This window comes from Mobula hypostoma, chromosome 1 (assembly GCF_963921235.1).
Source record: "Mobula hypostoma chromosome 1, sMobHyp1.1, whole genome shotgun sequence".
NCBI classification, from domain to species: domain Eukaryota; kingdom Metazoa; phylum Chordata; class Chondrichthyes; order Myliobatiformes; family Myliobatidae; genus Mobula; species Mobula hypostoma.
The window spans coordinates 214,291,508-214,303,762 of NC_086097.1; the positions used below are offsets into that span (position 1 = coordinate 214,291,508).

The 12,255-nt window shown below is 42.5% G+C and overlaps 1 long non-coding RNA gene across 1 annotated transcript in view; it reads left to right on the top strand.

The window, feature by feature from the left end:
• Nucleotides 1-277: 277 nt before the first annotated feature.
• The window catches only part of LOC134343093 (uncharacterized), a 40,874-nt gene continuing 28,896 nt past the window's right edge, over nucleotides 278-12,255 (top strand). Inside the window, exons 1-2 of the long non-coding RNA XR_010017155.1 lie at nucleotides 278-346; nucleotides 2,035-2,157. This is a non-coding gene — a long non-coding RNA (uncharacterized LOC134343093). The remainder of the gene's footprint in view (nucleotides 347-2,034; nucleotides 2,158-12,255) is intronic.

A 12,255-nucleotide genomic window follows, 5' to 3' on the forward strand; every position in this document is an offset into this window, starting at 1 on the left:
ACTACTATGCTGACTAGCCATCATGTATATTGAGGGCAACACACACAAAATGCTGTAGGAACTCAGCAGGCCAGGCAGCAACTAGGAAAAGAGTACAGTCAACATTTTGTCCTGAAACATCAACTGTAATATTTTCCTAGATGCTGCCTGGCCTGCCGAGTTCCTCCAGCATTTTGTGTGTGTTTCTCGGGTTTCCAGCATCTGCAGATTTTCCCTTGTTTGTGTTTGGGTCTACACTGAGGGGGTTGAAGATGGCAAATGACATTTAGAGCTACAGAATGGAGCTGGTCAGAAGAAGAAGTATTTTTTGCAAGGTCAATGCTGTTTACACAATTGATCACTCAGAGTAAGTCCAGAGATTTGGTAACACGTTATTTAAATTCGGGAATCAGAGAATCATTCATTGAAATGTTACATTCAGTACAGGTGGATTTGCACAGCATGATGTGAGAGTTGACTGGGTCCTCCTGGCTTATCGCTTGCTTATTTTGTTTCATCTGGGAGTTGTAGAGTGGAGAAGATCACTTGGTTTTCATTGGGAGCTGTAAGTTTGCAGGTTTCTTGTAGAATTTCTCTATCCTTCAGGAGCTCCATATTTCACGTGGAGTTAGAATTATATTGCCAACTCCACTCTTTTGGGTAAGAGGCTTTGGATGCCGAGATTTCCCTAGTAGCTGAATAATCATTCTTAATACCCTCAGTTATTAACAGAGGATGTATCACATCCAGTTATTAATGAATACCAGGACTATTTATAATTATTATTGGCCTAAAATGCTTTAAAATGTGTCAGAGAATTTGTGTAAAGTTGGACTTTACAAGTCAGGTCATTCATAATTGGTGCGAGACCCTGTATCTGGTTTAATTTTATACGGATACAGTATTGTTTCCAAGGCTATGATGAGAATAAATATTTTACATGAAGTTTCCTTGAGAAGAAATGACTTTTATTTCAGGGCTACCAAGATAGATCTACAAAGGCTATACCTCTGGGATAAGTTCACCAATTGCTTTTGTCAGTATAATTAATCATGGTAATGAAGGTATTGAAGGACACAGGCTATGTAGCTGTTCGAGACAACTCAATGATGAAGATTAAACTTTCTCGAATTACCAGAATCATAACTGAAGGACATCAAATAAAAAGCTTCCTAATTCAGTAGGTAGTACACGACAGACTCATAGATGCTGCTCTGCAATCTGGTAGTTACTGAATGCCTCTGTCAGTGTCGTGGGAATTGCAGCTCATCAGTAATATTTTTCTTGTTATGGGAATTGAATGCAGATGTTCCTGCATCACCCATATGCTACAGAATGCTTTGCATCAACGGGTATCTCTTTAGCAGGGTAGCACAGAAAGTCAATTAGCCTCAAACATTTTCATATTCGTTGTCTCTTTTGAGAGATTGCAGAGCCTCCATATGTGTTTGATGTTCTGTATGATGTCCTCATTAATGTAGGATCTTTGGAATCATGGTCTTCATAGTTTACAAGCAATGATTAATATCTTATGAGCCTCAAATTAAGAACAGGATCTTTAAATGTTATTGTGTCCTTTAACTCACCCAGCAGCTATTAATCACCTAAGTTATTTAATGCACCATTTGTTGGTGAGTGCTAATAATGGGGTTGTTTGTCTGAATGGGAGAAAGGTGATTGTTACTTAATGCTGGAAGTCAAGGTAATTTATCTTCTCTATTTTCTTATTCAGCATGACTACTTGCTTCTTTGAAAAACAAACAGAATTACTGTATTGTCATTATACCTCTAATAGAACAGTTTTATTAATTTTGGGCACCTTTATTCAATACGAGCAATAGTTAAACTTTTGTTCTTTATCTTACGTTATCTTCCACTACATCATGTTTTTGTGCTCTGAGTAACCCCTCCACAGCTGCAGGATTGATATATTTTCCAAATTTCCTCAAGGTATATGCCAGTAGTCATCTAATGTTCTCACGTACTACGGACAGCTTTATCCTGTATAAAGTGAATGGTTATATTTGCATTTAACTTTTCTACACTTTTCTTTAGAAATCTGGATGATATGCATCTCTTGAGGAAGAAGACTGGCAGATAGATGAAAAATGTGAAATGTACTATGGCGTAGAGAAGACAGCTGTGGATTTGCAACGGGGAAGGCAAAGAGACATCCAGGTGACTGAGTTAGTGTCATTTTCTCTGTAATGATATAGAGTTAATTATACAGTGCATAGATACCACAGTACTTATCTTTGCCCTTGACAGATAATTAAACTCTGTATGGCATTGTAGCTGTATCCTTGGTTTCAAATTCAATCACAGCCTCAATCCAGCTTGTCCAGAGTAATCTCAAAGGCCAATCCTGCTTTATCCTCCAAGTTATGACTGCCACCATATGGAAGGGAAAGAATGACATATGCAAGGAATAACTTAACAACCAAGTCACAGACTACTGTTTCCTGACTCGAAATATACAGGAAAGCAGCTTTGCTCCTTTATCTCATAGGGCCCTAGCTCTCCCTATGTAACAACACTGAGAGTACCTTGGCAAGAGATAAATGTGCCCATCACCACCAGCTCAAGGGCAACTAAAGATGGGTAACAAATACCAGTCTTGCTTGTAATGTATGCAGCTGGAATATCAATAAGTTCCAATTTATTGGAAAGTTAGCAGCCCTTCCTTTTCTCCTCAAATATGATCTCTTTAAAAGCAAAAGATGTTTTTTTTTATATTTAGCTCTGCCTGATGCACACAAATGATTTTCTTCCTCCACTTTACAATCTTTTTGCTGGAAAAATAAAAGAGTTTTGAAATTAGCTGCCTGCAACACAAACACATGTTAATTAGGTATTCAGAACACTTTAGGTGCATTAGATCACTTTTGTAGAGCTGGAATTGACCACAGCAGGAAGAGATTTTCTGCTTTAGGAAGATGTCACCTGAAGCGAGCGAATGGTTGTATAATAGTGAGGTACAATAATAAACAGAAACAATCTTGACTGGGAAAAACATTTTGAGTTTACCTGCACAGAACGGTGAATGCACAGCATGTGTTCCCAGCAGAAGTAGCAAACACATTTATTTATATATATACTCAAAGCAAGATTAGGAAAGAATTTGAAAATGCATTCCAGACTTTCTATAATGCAAATCATAACTTGTAATTTCTTTTTAAAAGTACTGTATTGTTATTCAGAGTCCTATCCAAAAGTTGTGGTGACACTTTAAATATACAAATGGAGCCTACAATCAATTACATGCTACAACAATATAAAAACTGGACTGAATCAGGAAGCATGAACTTAAATAAACTTGGGTACCTATAAAACAACTTAGAAATTAGTAACACCACACTGCAATGTGCAATAATCTCTAGTCTTCCAGGATCAACTTTCCTCCATAATGTAAAATGTGATTTCTCAGTTGTCTTTTATGCAATCTCTTGGTGATAAAGATATGAAAATACTTTAATATAAGACCATGAGACATAGGAGCAGAATTAGACCATTCGGCCCATTGAGTCTGCTTCGCCATTCCATCGTGACTGATTTATTATCCCTCTCAATCCCATTCTCCAGCCTTTGCACCGCAACCTTTCACACCCTGACTAATCAAGAACCTGTCAACCTTCCCTTTAAATACATCCAATCATTTGGCCTCCAGACGTCTGTGGCGATGCATTTCACAGATTCACCACCCTCAATGAAATCCCTCCTCATTCTTCTAAACTTCAGCGAGTACAGGCCCAGAGCCATTAAATGCTTCTCATTTGTTAATCCTTTCATTCCTAGAATCATTCTCGTGAGCCTCCTCTGAAACCTTTCCAAACCCTGCACATCTTTTCATAGATAAGGGGCTCAAAACTGCGCACAACACTCCCAAGTATGGTCTGACCAATACCTTTTAAAACCTCAATATTACATCATTGCTTTTATATTCTAGTCCTCTCAAAACGACTGAATGTTAACATTGCATTTGCCTTCCTTACCACTTGACTCGACCTGCATGTTAACCTTCAGGGTATCCTGCATAAGAACTCCAATGTTCAAAGATCAAAGTTCAAAGTAAATGTATTGTCAAAGTACATACCTGTCACCATATACAACCCTGTGACTTGTTTTCTTGTGGGCATACTCAATAAATTCAAAAAATAATAACCATAACAAAGTCAATGAAAGACGTGGGCATTCAACCAGTGTGTAAATACAAAAAGAAATAATAATAATAAATAACTAAGCAATAAATATGGAGAACATGAGATGAAGGGTCTTTGTAAGTGAGTCCATTGCTTGTGGGAATAATTCAATGATGGGGCAAGTGAAGAGAGCCTGATGGTTGAGAGGTAATAACTCTTCCTGAACCTAGTGGTGTGAATCCGAGGCTCGTGTAACTTCTTCCTGGTGCCAGCAACGAGAAGGGAGCATGTCCTTGGTGGTGGGGTTCCCTGATGATGGATGCTGCTTTCCAGCAAAAATGTTTCATGTGAATGTGCTCAGGGGTGGAGAGGGCTTGACCTGTGATGGACTGGACTGTATCCACTACTTTTTGTAGGCTTTTCCGTTCAAGGGTGTTGATGTTTCTACACCAGGTTGTGATGCAGCCAGTCAATATACTCTCCGTCACACGTCTATAGAAGTTTCACCTCCTCCTTTCCTTTCTCCTATGGTCCACTCCCCTCTCATATCAGATTTCTTTCTCTCCAGACCTTTATCTTTCCCACTCACCTGCTTTACCTATCACCTTCTAGCTATCCTCCTTCCCTCACCCACTTTTTTATTCCAGCATCTTCCCTCTTCCTTTCCAGTCCTGAAGAGGGGTCTCGGCCTGAAAAGTCAACTGTTTATTCATTTCAATAGACGTTGCCTGACCTGCTGAGTGTCTCCAGCATTTTGTGTGTGTTTGCAGTATATAAAAGTTTGTGAAAGTTTTAGATGTCGTGATGAATCTGTGTAATCTCCTAAGGAAGTAGAACTGCTGTTGTGCTTTTTCATAATTGCACTTATGGATCCTCCAAATTAAAAAGACTAAGGAATTTGAAGTTATTTATCCCCTCCACCTCTGATCCTCTGATGATAACCAACTCATGGACCTTCGGTTCCTTCTCCTGTAGTTAATAATCAGTTAATTGGTCTTGTTGGCATTGAGGAAGAGGTTGTTGTTATGCACCACTCAGCTAGATTTACAATCTTCCTCATATATGTTGATTCATCACCACCTTTGATTTGGCCTACAACAGTAGTGTCATCAGCAAACTTGAATATGACATTGGAGCTGTGCTTAGCCATGCAACCATAAGTGTAAAGCTAGTAGAGCAGGGGGCTAAGCACACAGCCTTGTTATACATCTGTGCTGGTAGAGATTGTGGAGGAGATGTTGTTGCCAATCTGAACTGACTGGGGTCTTCAAGCAAGAAAATCAAGGATCCAATTGCACAAGGAGATATTCGGACCAAGGTGTTGGAGCTTAATGATTAGTTCTGAGCAGACAATACCGTTGAATGCTGAGCTGCACTTGATAAAAAGTATCCTGATGTCATAGAGTCATAGAGAAGTACAGCCCAGAAACAGTCTCATTGGCCCATCTAGTCCATGCCAAACTATTTAAACTGCCTACTCCTATCAATCTGCACTGGGACCAGAGCCCTCCATACCCCTACTATCCATGTACCTATCCAAACCTCTATCAAATCTCCTCTTAATCTTCTACATTCTAAAGAATACAGTCCTAGCCTATTCAATCTTCCTTTATAACTCAGGTCATCCAGAGCCAGCAACATGCTTGTAAATTTTCTCTGTACTCTTTCAACTTTGTTGAAATAGTATGAATCTTTGCTATCCAGAAGTTCCAGGGTTGAGTGAAGAGCCATGGAAATGGCATCTGCTGTGGACTTCAATTGAATTGAATTGACTTTATTTCTTACATCCTTCACATACATGAGGAGTAAAAATCTTTACGTTACATCTCCGTCTAAATGTGCAATGTGCAATCATAGTGATTTATAATAAATAGAACAGTCAATGTAATATGGAAATACACTCAAATCAGTGTGAGTTCATCAGTCTGATGGCCTGGTGGAAGAAGCTGCCCCAGAGCCTGTTAGTCCTGGCTTTCATCCTGTGGTACCATTTCCCAGATGGTAGCAGCTGGAATAGATTGTGGTTGGGGTGACTTGGGTCCCCAATGATCCTACGGGCCCTTTTTACACACCTGTCCTTGTAAATGTCCTGAATCATGGGAAGTTCACAACTACAGATACGCTGGGCTGTCTGCACCACTCTCCACAGAACTCTGTGATAAAGGGAGGTACAGTTCCCATACCAGGCAGTGATGCAGCCAGTTAGGATGCTCTCAATTGTGCCTCTGTTGAAAGTTATTAGGATTTCTCAATCGTCTGAGGTGAAAGAGGCGCTGTTGTGCCTTTTTCACCACACAGCTGGTGCGTACCGACCACATGAGATCCTCAGTGATGTGGATGTCGAGGAACATAAAGCTGTTTACCCTCTCAACCCCAAATCCATTGATGTTAATAGGAATTAGACCGTCTCTATTCCTCCTGTAATCCAGAACCAGCTCCTTTGTTTTTGCGACATTGAGGGAGAGGTTGTTTTCTTGACACCACTATGTCAGAGAAATAATTTCTTCCCTGTAGGCCACCTCATTATTGTTCGAGATTAGGCCAATCAATGTAGTGTCGTTGGCAAATTTAAATAGCAGATTAGAGCTGTAGGTGGCAACATAGTCATGGGTATACATGGAGTAGAGGAGGGGACTTAGTACATAGCCCTGAGGAACTCCTGTGTTGAGAGTCAGAAGGGTGGAGGTGAGGGAGCCCACTCTTACCACATGCTAGTGGCCAAGGTCTCTGAGTTACCTGTCGAGCCTGAATGGAGCCTTGTTGCTCTGGTAGGCAAATTGAAGCAGATCTAAGCCACTGTTCAGGCAGGGGTTGATATGTTTCATTATCAACCGCTCAAGACACCTAGTCACTGTGAATGTAAGTGCTATTGGCTATAGACACTGAGACGGGTCACCACTCTCTTCTTAGGCACAAGTGAAATGTTAAAGAACTCAGTAAACACTCCCGCCAGTTTGTCGGCACAGGTCTTCAGTACTTGCCCAGGTACTCCATCTGGGCCAGATGTTATTCATGGGTTCACTCTCTCGAGGGGTGCTTGCATGTCGGCCTCTGATACAGAAATCATAGGATCGTCAGGGTTGTGGGAGTTTGTGAAGGTTCCCCCATATTTTGACAGTCAAAGCAAGCATAGAAGGCATTGAGCTCATCTGGAAGCCAAGCCCTCCTGTTGCCTATGTGACTTAATTTAACTTTATGAGGTGATGGTATTCAAACCCTGCCACAACTGATGAGCATCCTTCATTGACTCCCTTTGCACCTCTGATTTTTGAAATTCTCCCCATTTAAAAAACGGCCTATCCCTTTATTTCTCCTACAAAGTGCATGACCATACACTTCCCTACACTATATTCCATGTGCCACTTCTTTGTCCATTCTTCCAATCTGTCTCAGTCCTTCCGCAGACACCCTACTTCCTCAAGATTACCTGCTGCTCCACCTATCTTCATATCATCTTCAAACCTGGCCACAAAGCCATCAATTCCATCATCCAAATCAATGATATATAACGTGAAAAGAAGCTGTCCCATCACCAACCTCCATGGAATACCACTGGTCACTGGCAGCCAACCAGATTATTCTCACTCTTTGCCTCTAGGCAGTCAACCTATCTTCTATTCATGCTAGTATCTTTCCTGTAATATCATGGGCTCTTTTCTTGTTAAGCAGCCTCATATGCAGTACCTTGTCAAAGGGCTTCTGAAAATCCAAGCATATCCATCCATATAACATCTCTCATGTAACACCTCAACTCATCCCACTGACTCCTTTTTTCACTATCATCTGTTGTCCTTCTCACAGTCTCACTGTACACTGCATCCACTTGTACCCCGACTGCCCTATCCTCAGCCCTATCACTCCAATTCCCATCCCCCTGCCAAATTAGTATAAACCCTTCCCAACAGCTCTATGAAACCTACTCATAACGATAGTGATATCCCTTAGCTTCAGGCGTTACCCTCCTTTTTGTACAGATCACACCTTCCCCAGAAGACATCCCAATGATCCAGAAATCTGAAATCCTGCTCCCTGCACCAATTCCTCAGCCACACATTCATCTGCCAAATTATCCTTTTCTTATCCTCACTGACACATTGGCACAGGAAGCCATCCAGAGATTACTAGCCTGGAGATACTGCTTTTCAGATTTCTGCCTTACTCCCTATATTCTATTTCCTTTTCTGACCTATGTTGTTGGTACCAATTTGTATTACAATTTCTGCCTGCTCACTCTCCCCCTTTAGAATGCCGTGGACCTGATCTGCGACATCCCTGACCTTGGCACCTGGGAGGCAACATACTATCTGGATGTGTCTTTCACGTCCACAGAATCTCCTGTCTGTTCCTCCAAATATGGAATCTCCCATCACTACTGCAATCCTCTTCTCCCTCCTCCCCTTCTGAGCCACAGAGCCAGACTTAGTGCCAGAGACTTGACCACTGTGGCTTTCCTCTACTAAGTCACCCACCAACAGTATCAAAGCAGCATATGTGCTGTTGAGGGGAATGTCCACAGTAGCACTTTGCATTGGCTGCCTAGTCCCTTTCCTCCTCCTGACAGTGACCTAGTTACCTGTGCCTTTCACCTTGGGTGTAACTATCTCCCTTTATGTCCTGTCAATCAACCTGTTAGCCTTCTGAGTGATCTGGAATTCATTAAGTTCCATCTCCAACTGCTTGCCACAGTCTGACAAAAGCTGCAACTGGATGTATTTCTTGCAGGTATAGTTGTCAGGGACACTGGAGATCTCCATGCCTTCCCACATCCTGCAGGAGGAACAATCTACCTGCCTGCCACCCACACCACTCTAGCTGTGCAAAACGAAAGAAGGAAAGAAGAATTAAATGAAATAAATCTACCTACAGCCATCATCGCTCCTCACCAAAAACTTTACGAGTCAAAGCCTGATTGCCCCACTCTAACACAATGGGTCCTCTGCTTAAACCTAACTTCTTTTTATTGGCCTTTGCAAATTGCCTAATTATGCACAATCTAACATCTCTGGAGAACTGTAATGTGCAAAATATAGAAACATAGAAAACCTACAGCACAATACAGGCACTTCAGTCCACAATGCTGGCTGAACATGTACTTACTTTAGAAGTTGTCTAGGGTTTTTTCTAAGCTCCATGTACCTATCCAGAAGTCTCTTAAGAGACTCCATGTATCCGCCTCCATGTCGCCGGCAGGCTATTCCACACACTCACCCCTCTCTGCGTGAAAAACTTACTCCTGACATCTCCTCTGTACCTACTTACTGGTGTTACAATTTCGTAACATACCAGCAGCAAGAGATGACAAATTGAGTCAGGTTTTAATATTAAAACCCCACTATATTTATTTACATCTACTCAAAAATATAAAAAATTAAATAAACTACTTTCTTAAACAGAAGTTAACAGTGTTATGCGTCTATAGCTCCCTTACAGTCAAACTTAGAACCCGTTCTTAACAAATCTTACTCAAGCACAGTCTTAAAGTGGCAGTTCAGAGAGTCCCAGTAATTCACAAAATAAGTGAGAGGAGAGACTTGTGGATTCACAGTGCAGCGACGAGGCAATCACGACAAATTTCGAAGATTCCACGGCTGGTGAATGAAGAAACGGTTACTGAAGATCCCAGCCGAGGAATACTGTTCCGAAGTTCACGAAGAGCGATTTCACAAAGTGACTGTCATGAAATCCACACCCATGGATCATACGAAGGAAAGACACATCTCCACAATGCACAGTGTGCCACTGATTAACCCAATCCTTTGGGTTAGAGTAAGCATTCTCGATCGTGAGCTGTTCCCTGATAGCTCGATGTCTGCGGTCTTCACTCTCTCTCTCTTTCCTTTGACTCCCTCTCAGCACTTTTGTCGACGTTTCTTTTATTGCGTCGGCATACGTCATAAGGTAACGCTTACAGAAACGAAACTGTGGACTCCCAGTAAAACAAAACTGGGGACACGTGACACCCACAGTAAATGAAACTATGGACTCCAGGAAAACGAAGCTGTGGACACGTAACACTGGATACTATATATGGAGAAGATTGAACAGTATTTTAAAGCAAATATAATAGTCAATGAGAAACAAGTACTGTACCAGTTTCACTGAGTTCATTGGGTTTAAAGGCAGAAAGTTTGCTTTGCAGTTTAACTGCTCCAACCAAATCAGCTGAAATGAGCTTTTCAAATATTGTGAAAGTAATGCAGGAAAATTTAGAACCAAAATCATTGTTGATTGCAGAATGCTTTGGGTTTCATATGTGGAATCAAAAGGAAGAAGAGTCCATTTCAGCGTACATGACTTAATTGAAGGAACTCTCTGAGCACTGTCAGTTTGGTAATGGCTTAATGCTACAGTAAGAGATGGTTCATGGAATCCTACAAGAAAGCATTCAAAAACAGCTCCATTTAACATGAATATTTAGAGCAGTTGAAATAGCTCTTCAATGAAACCACAGGCAGAGGTACAACTGAGTTGCAGTCAAGAATGAAAGCAAGCATGAACAAAATTGCATGTCTAGACAGAAAACGGACTGGCTGAACAAATGTTGTTAACTTTGTGGCAGGGGCACACATACACCAGAACAATGCAGGTTTAAAGGTGAAAATGGGAGAAAATGCAACAAAGTAGGTTACATACAAAGAATCATAAACGCAAAATATTCTGCAGATGCCGGGGTCAAAGCAACACTCACAACACGCTGAAGGAACTCAGCAGGTCTGGCAGCATCCGTGGAAACGATCAGTCAACGTTTCGGGCCGGAACCCTTCGTCAGGACTGAAGAGGGAAGGGACAGAGGCCCTATAAAGAAGGTGGGGGGAGGGTGGGAAGGAGAAGGCTGGTACGTTCCAGGTGAAAAACCAGTAAGGAGAAAGATAAAGGGGTGGGGGCGGGGAAGCAGGGAGAGGATAGGCAGGAAAGGTGAAGAAGGAATAGGGGAAAACACAATGGGTAGTAGAAGGAGGCGGAACCATGAGGGAGGTAGTAGGCAGATGGGGGAGGGACAGAGTGAAATAGGGATAGGGGAAGGGAGGGGGAGGGAATTACTAGAAGTTGGAGAATTCAATGTTCATACCGAGGGACTGGAGAATACCTAGATGGTATATGAGGTGTTGCTCCTCCAACCTGAGTTTAACTTCATCATGGCAGTAGAGGAGGCCATGTATGGACATATCCAAATGGGAATGTGAAGCAGGGTTGAAGTGAGTGGCAACTGGGACATCCTGTCTGTTGTGGCGGACAGAGTGGAGGTGCTCGACGAAGCGGTCCCCCAATCTGCATCGGGTTTCACAAATGTAGAGGAGGCCACACTGGGAGCACCGGATGCAATAGATGACCCCAACAGACTCACAAGTGAAGTGTTGCCTCACCTGGAAGGACTGTTTGGAGCCCTGAATGGTGGCAAGAGAGGAGGTGTAGGGACAGGTGTAGCACTTACACTTACAGGGATAAGTGCCAGGTGGGAGATCTGCGGGGAGGGACGTGTGGATCAGGGAGTCGTGGAGGAATCGATCCCTGCGGAAAGCGGAGAGGGGTGGAGAGGGAAAGATGCGCTTAGTGGTGGGGTCCTGTTGAAGGTGGCAGAAGGTGGGGAGGATAATGTGCTGGATCCAGAGGCTGGTGGGTTGGTAGGTGAGGACCAGGGGAACTCTGTCCCTGTTGTGGTGGCGGGAGGATGGGGTGAGGCCCAAAGTGTGGGAAATGGCGGAGATGCGGGTGAGGGCATCATTGATGACGGCAGAAGGGAAACCATGATCCTTAAAGAAAGAGGACATTTGAGATGTCCTGGAATGGAAAACCTGATCCTCGGAGCATATGCGGCAGAGACGGAGGAACTGGGAATAGGGAATGGTATTTTTGCATGTGGCAGGGTGGGAAGAGGTATAGTCCAGGTAGTTATGAGAGTCAGTGGGCTTGTAGAAGATGTCAGTGGACAGTCTGTCTCCAGAGATGGAGACCAAGGGATCGAGAAAGGGGAGAGAAGTGTTCGAGATAGACCAAGTGAATTTGAGGGCTGGGTGGAAGTTTGAAGTAAAGTCGATGAAATTGTCGAGTTAAGCATGGGTACAGGAAGCAGCACCAATGTAGTTGTCAATGTAGCGAAGGAAAAGTTGGAAAGCTCCTGTCCCACCAAACTTGTATC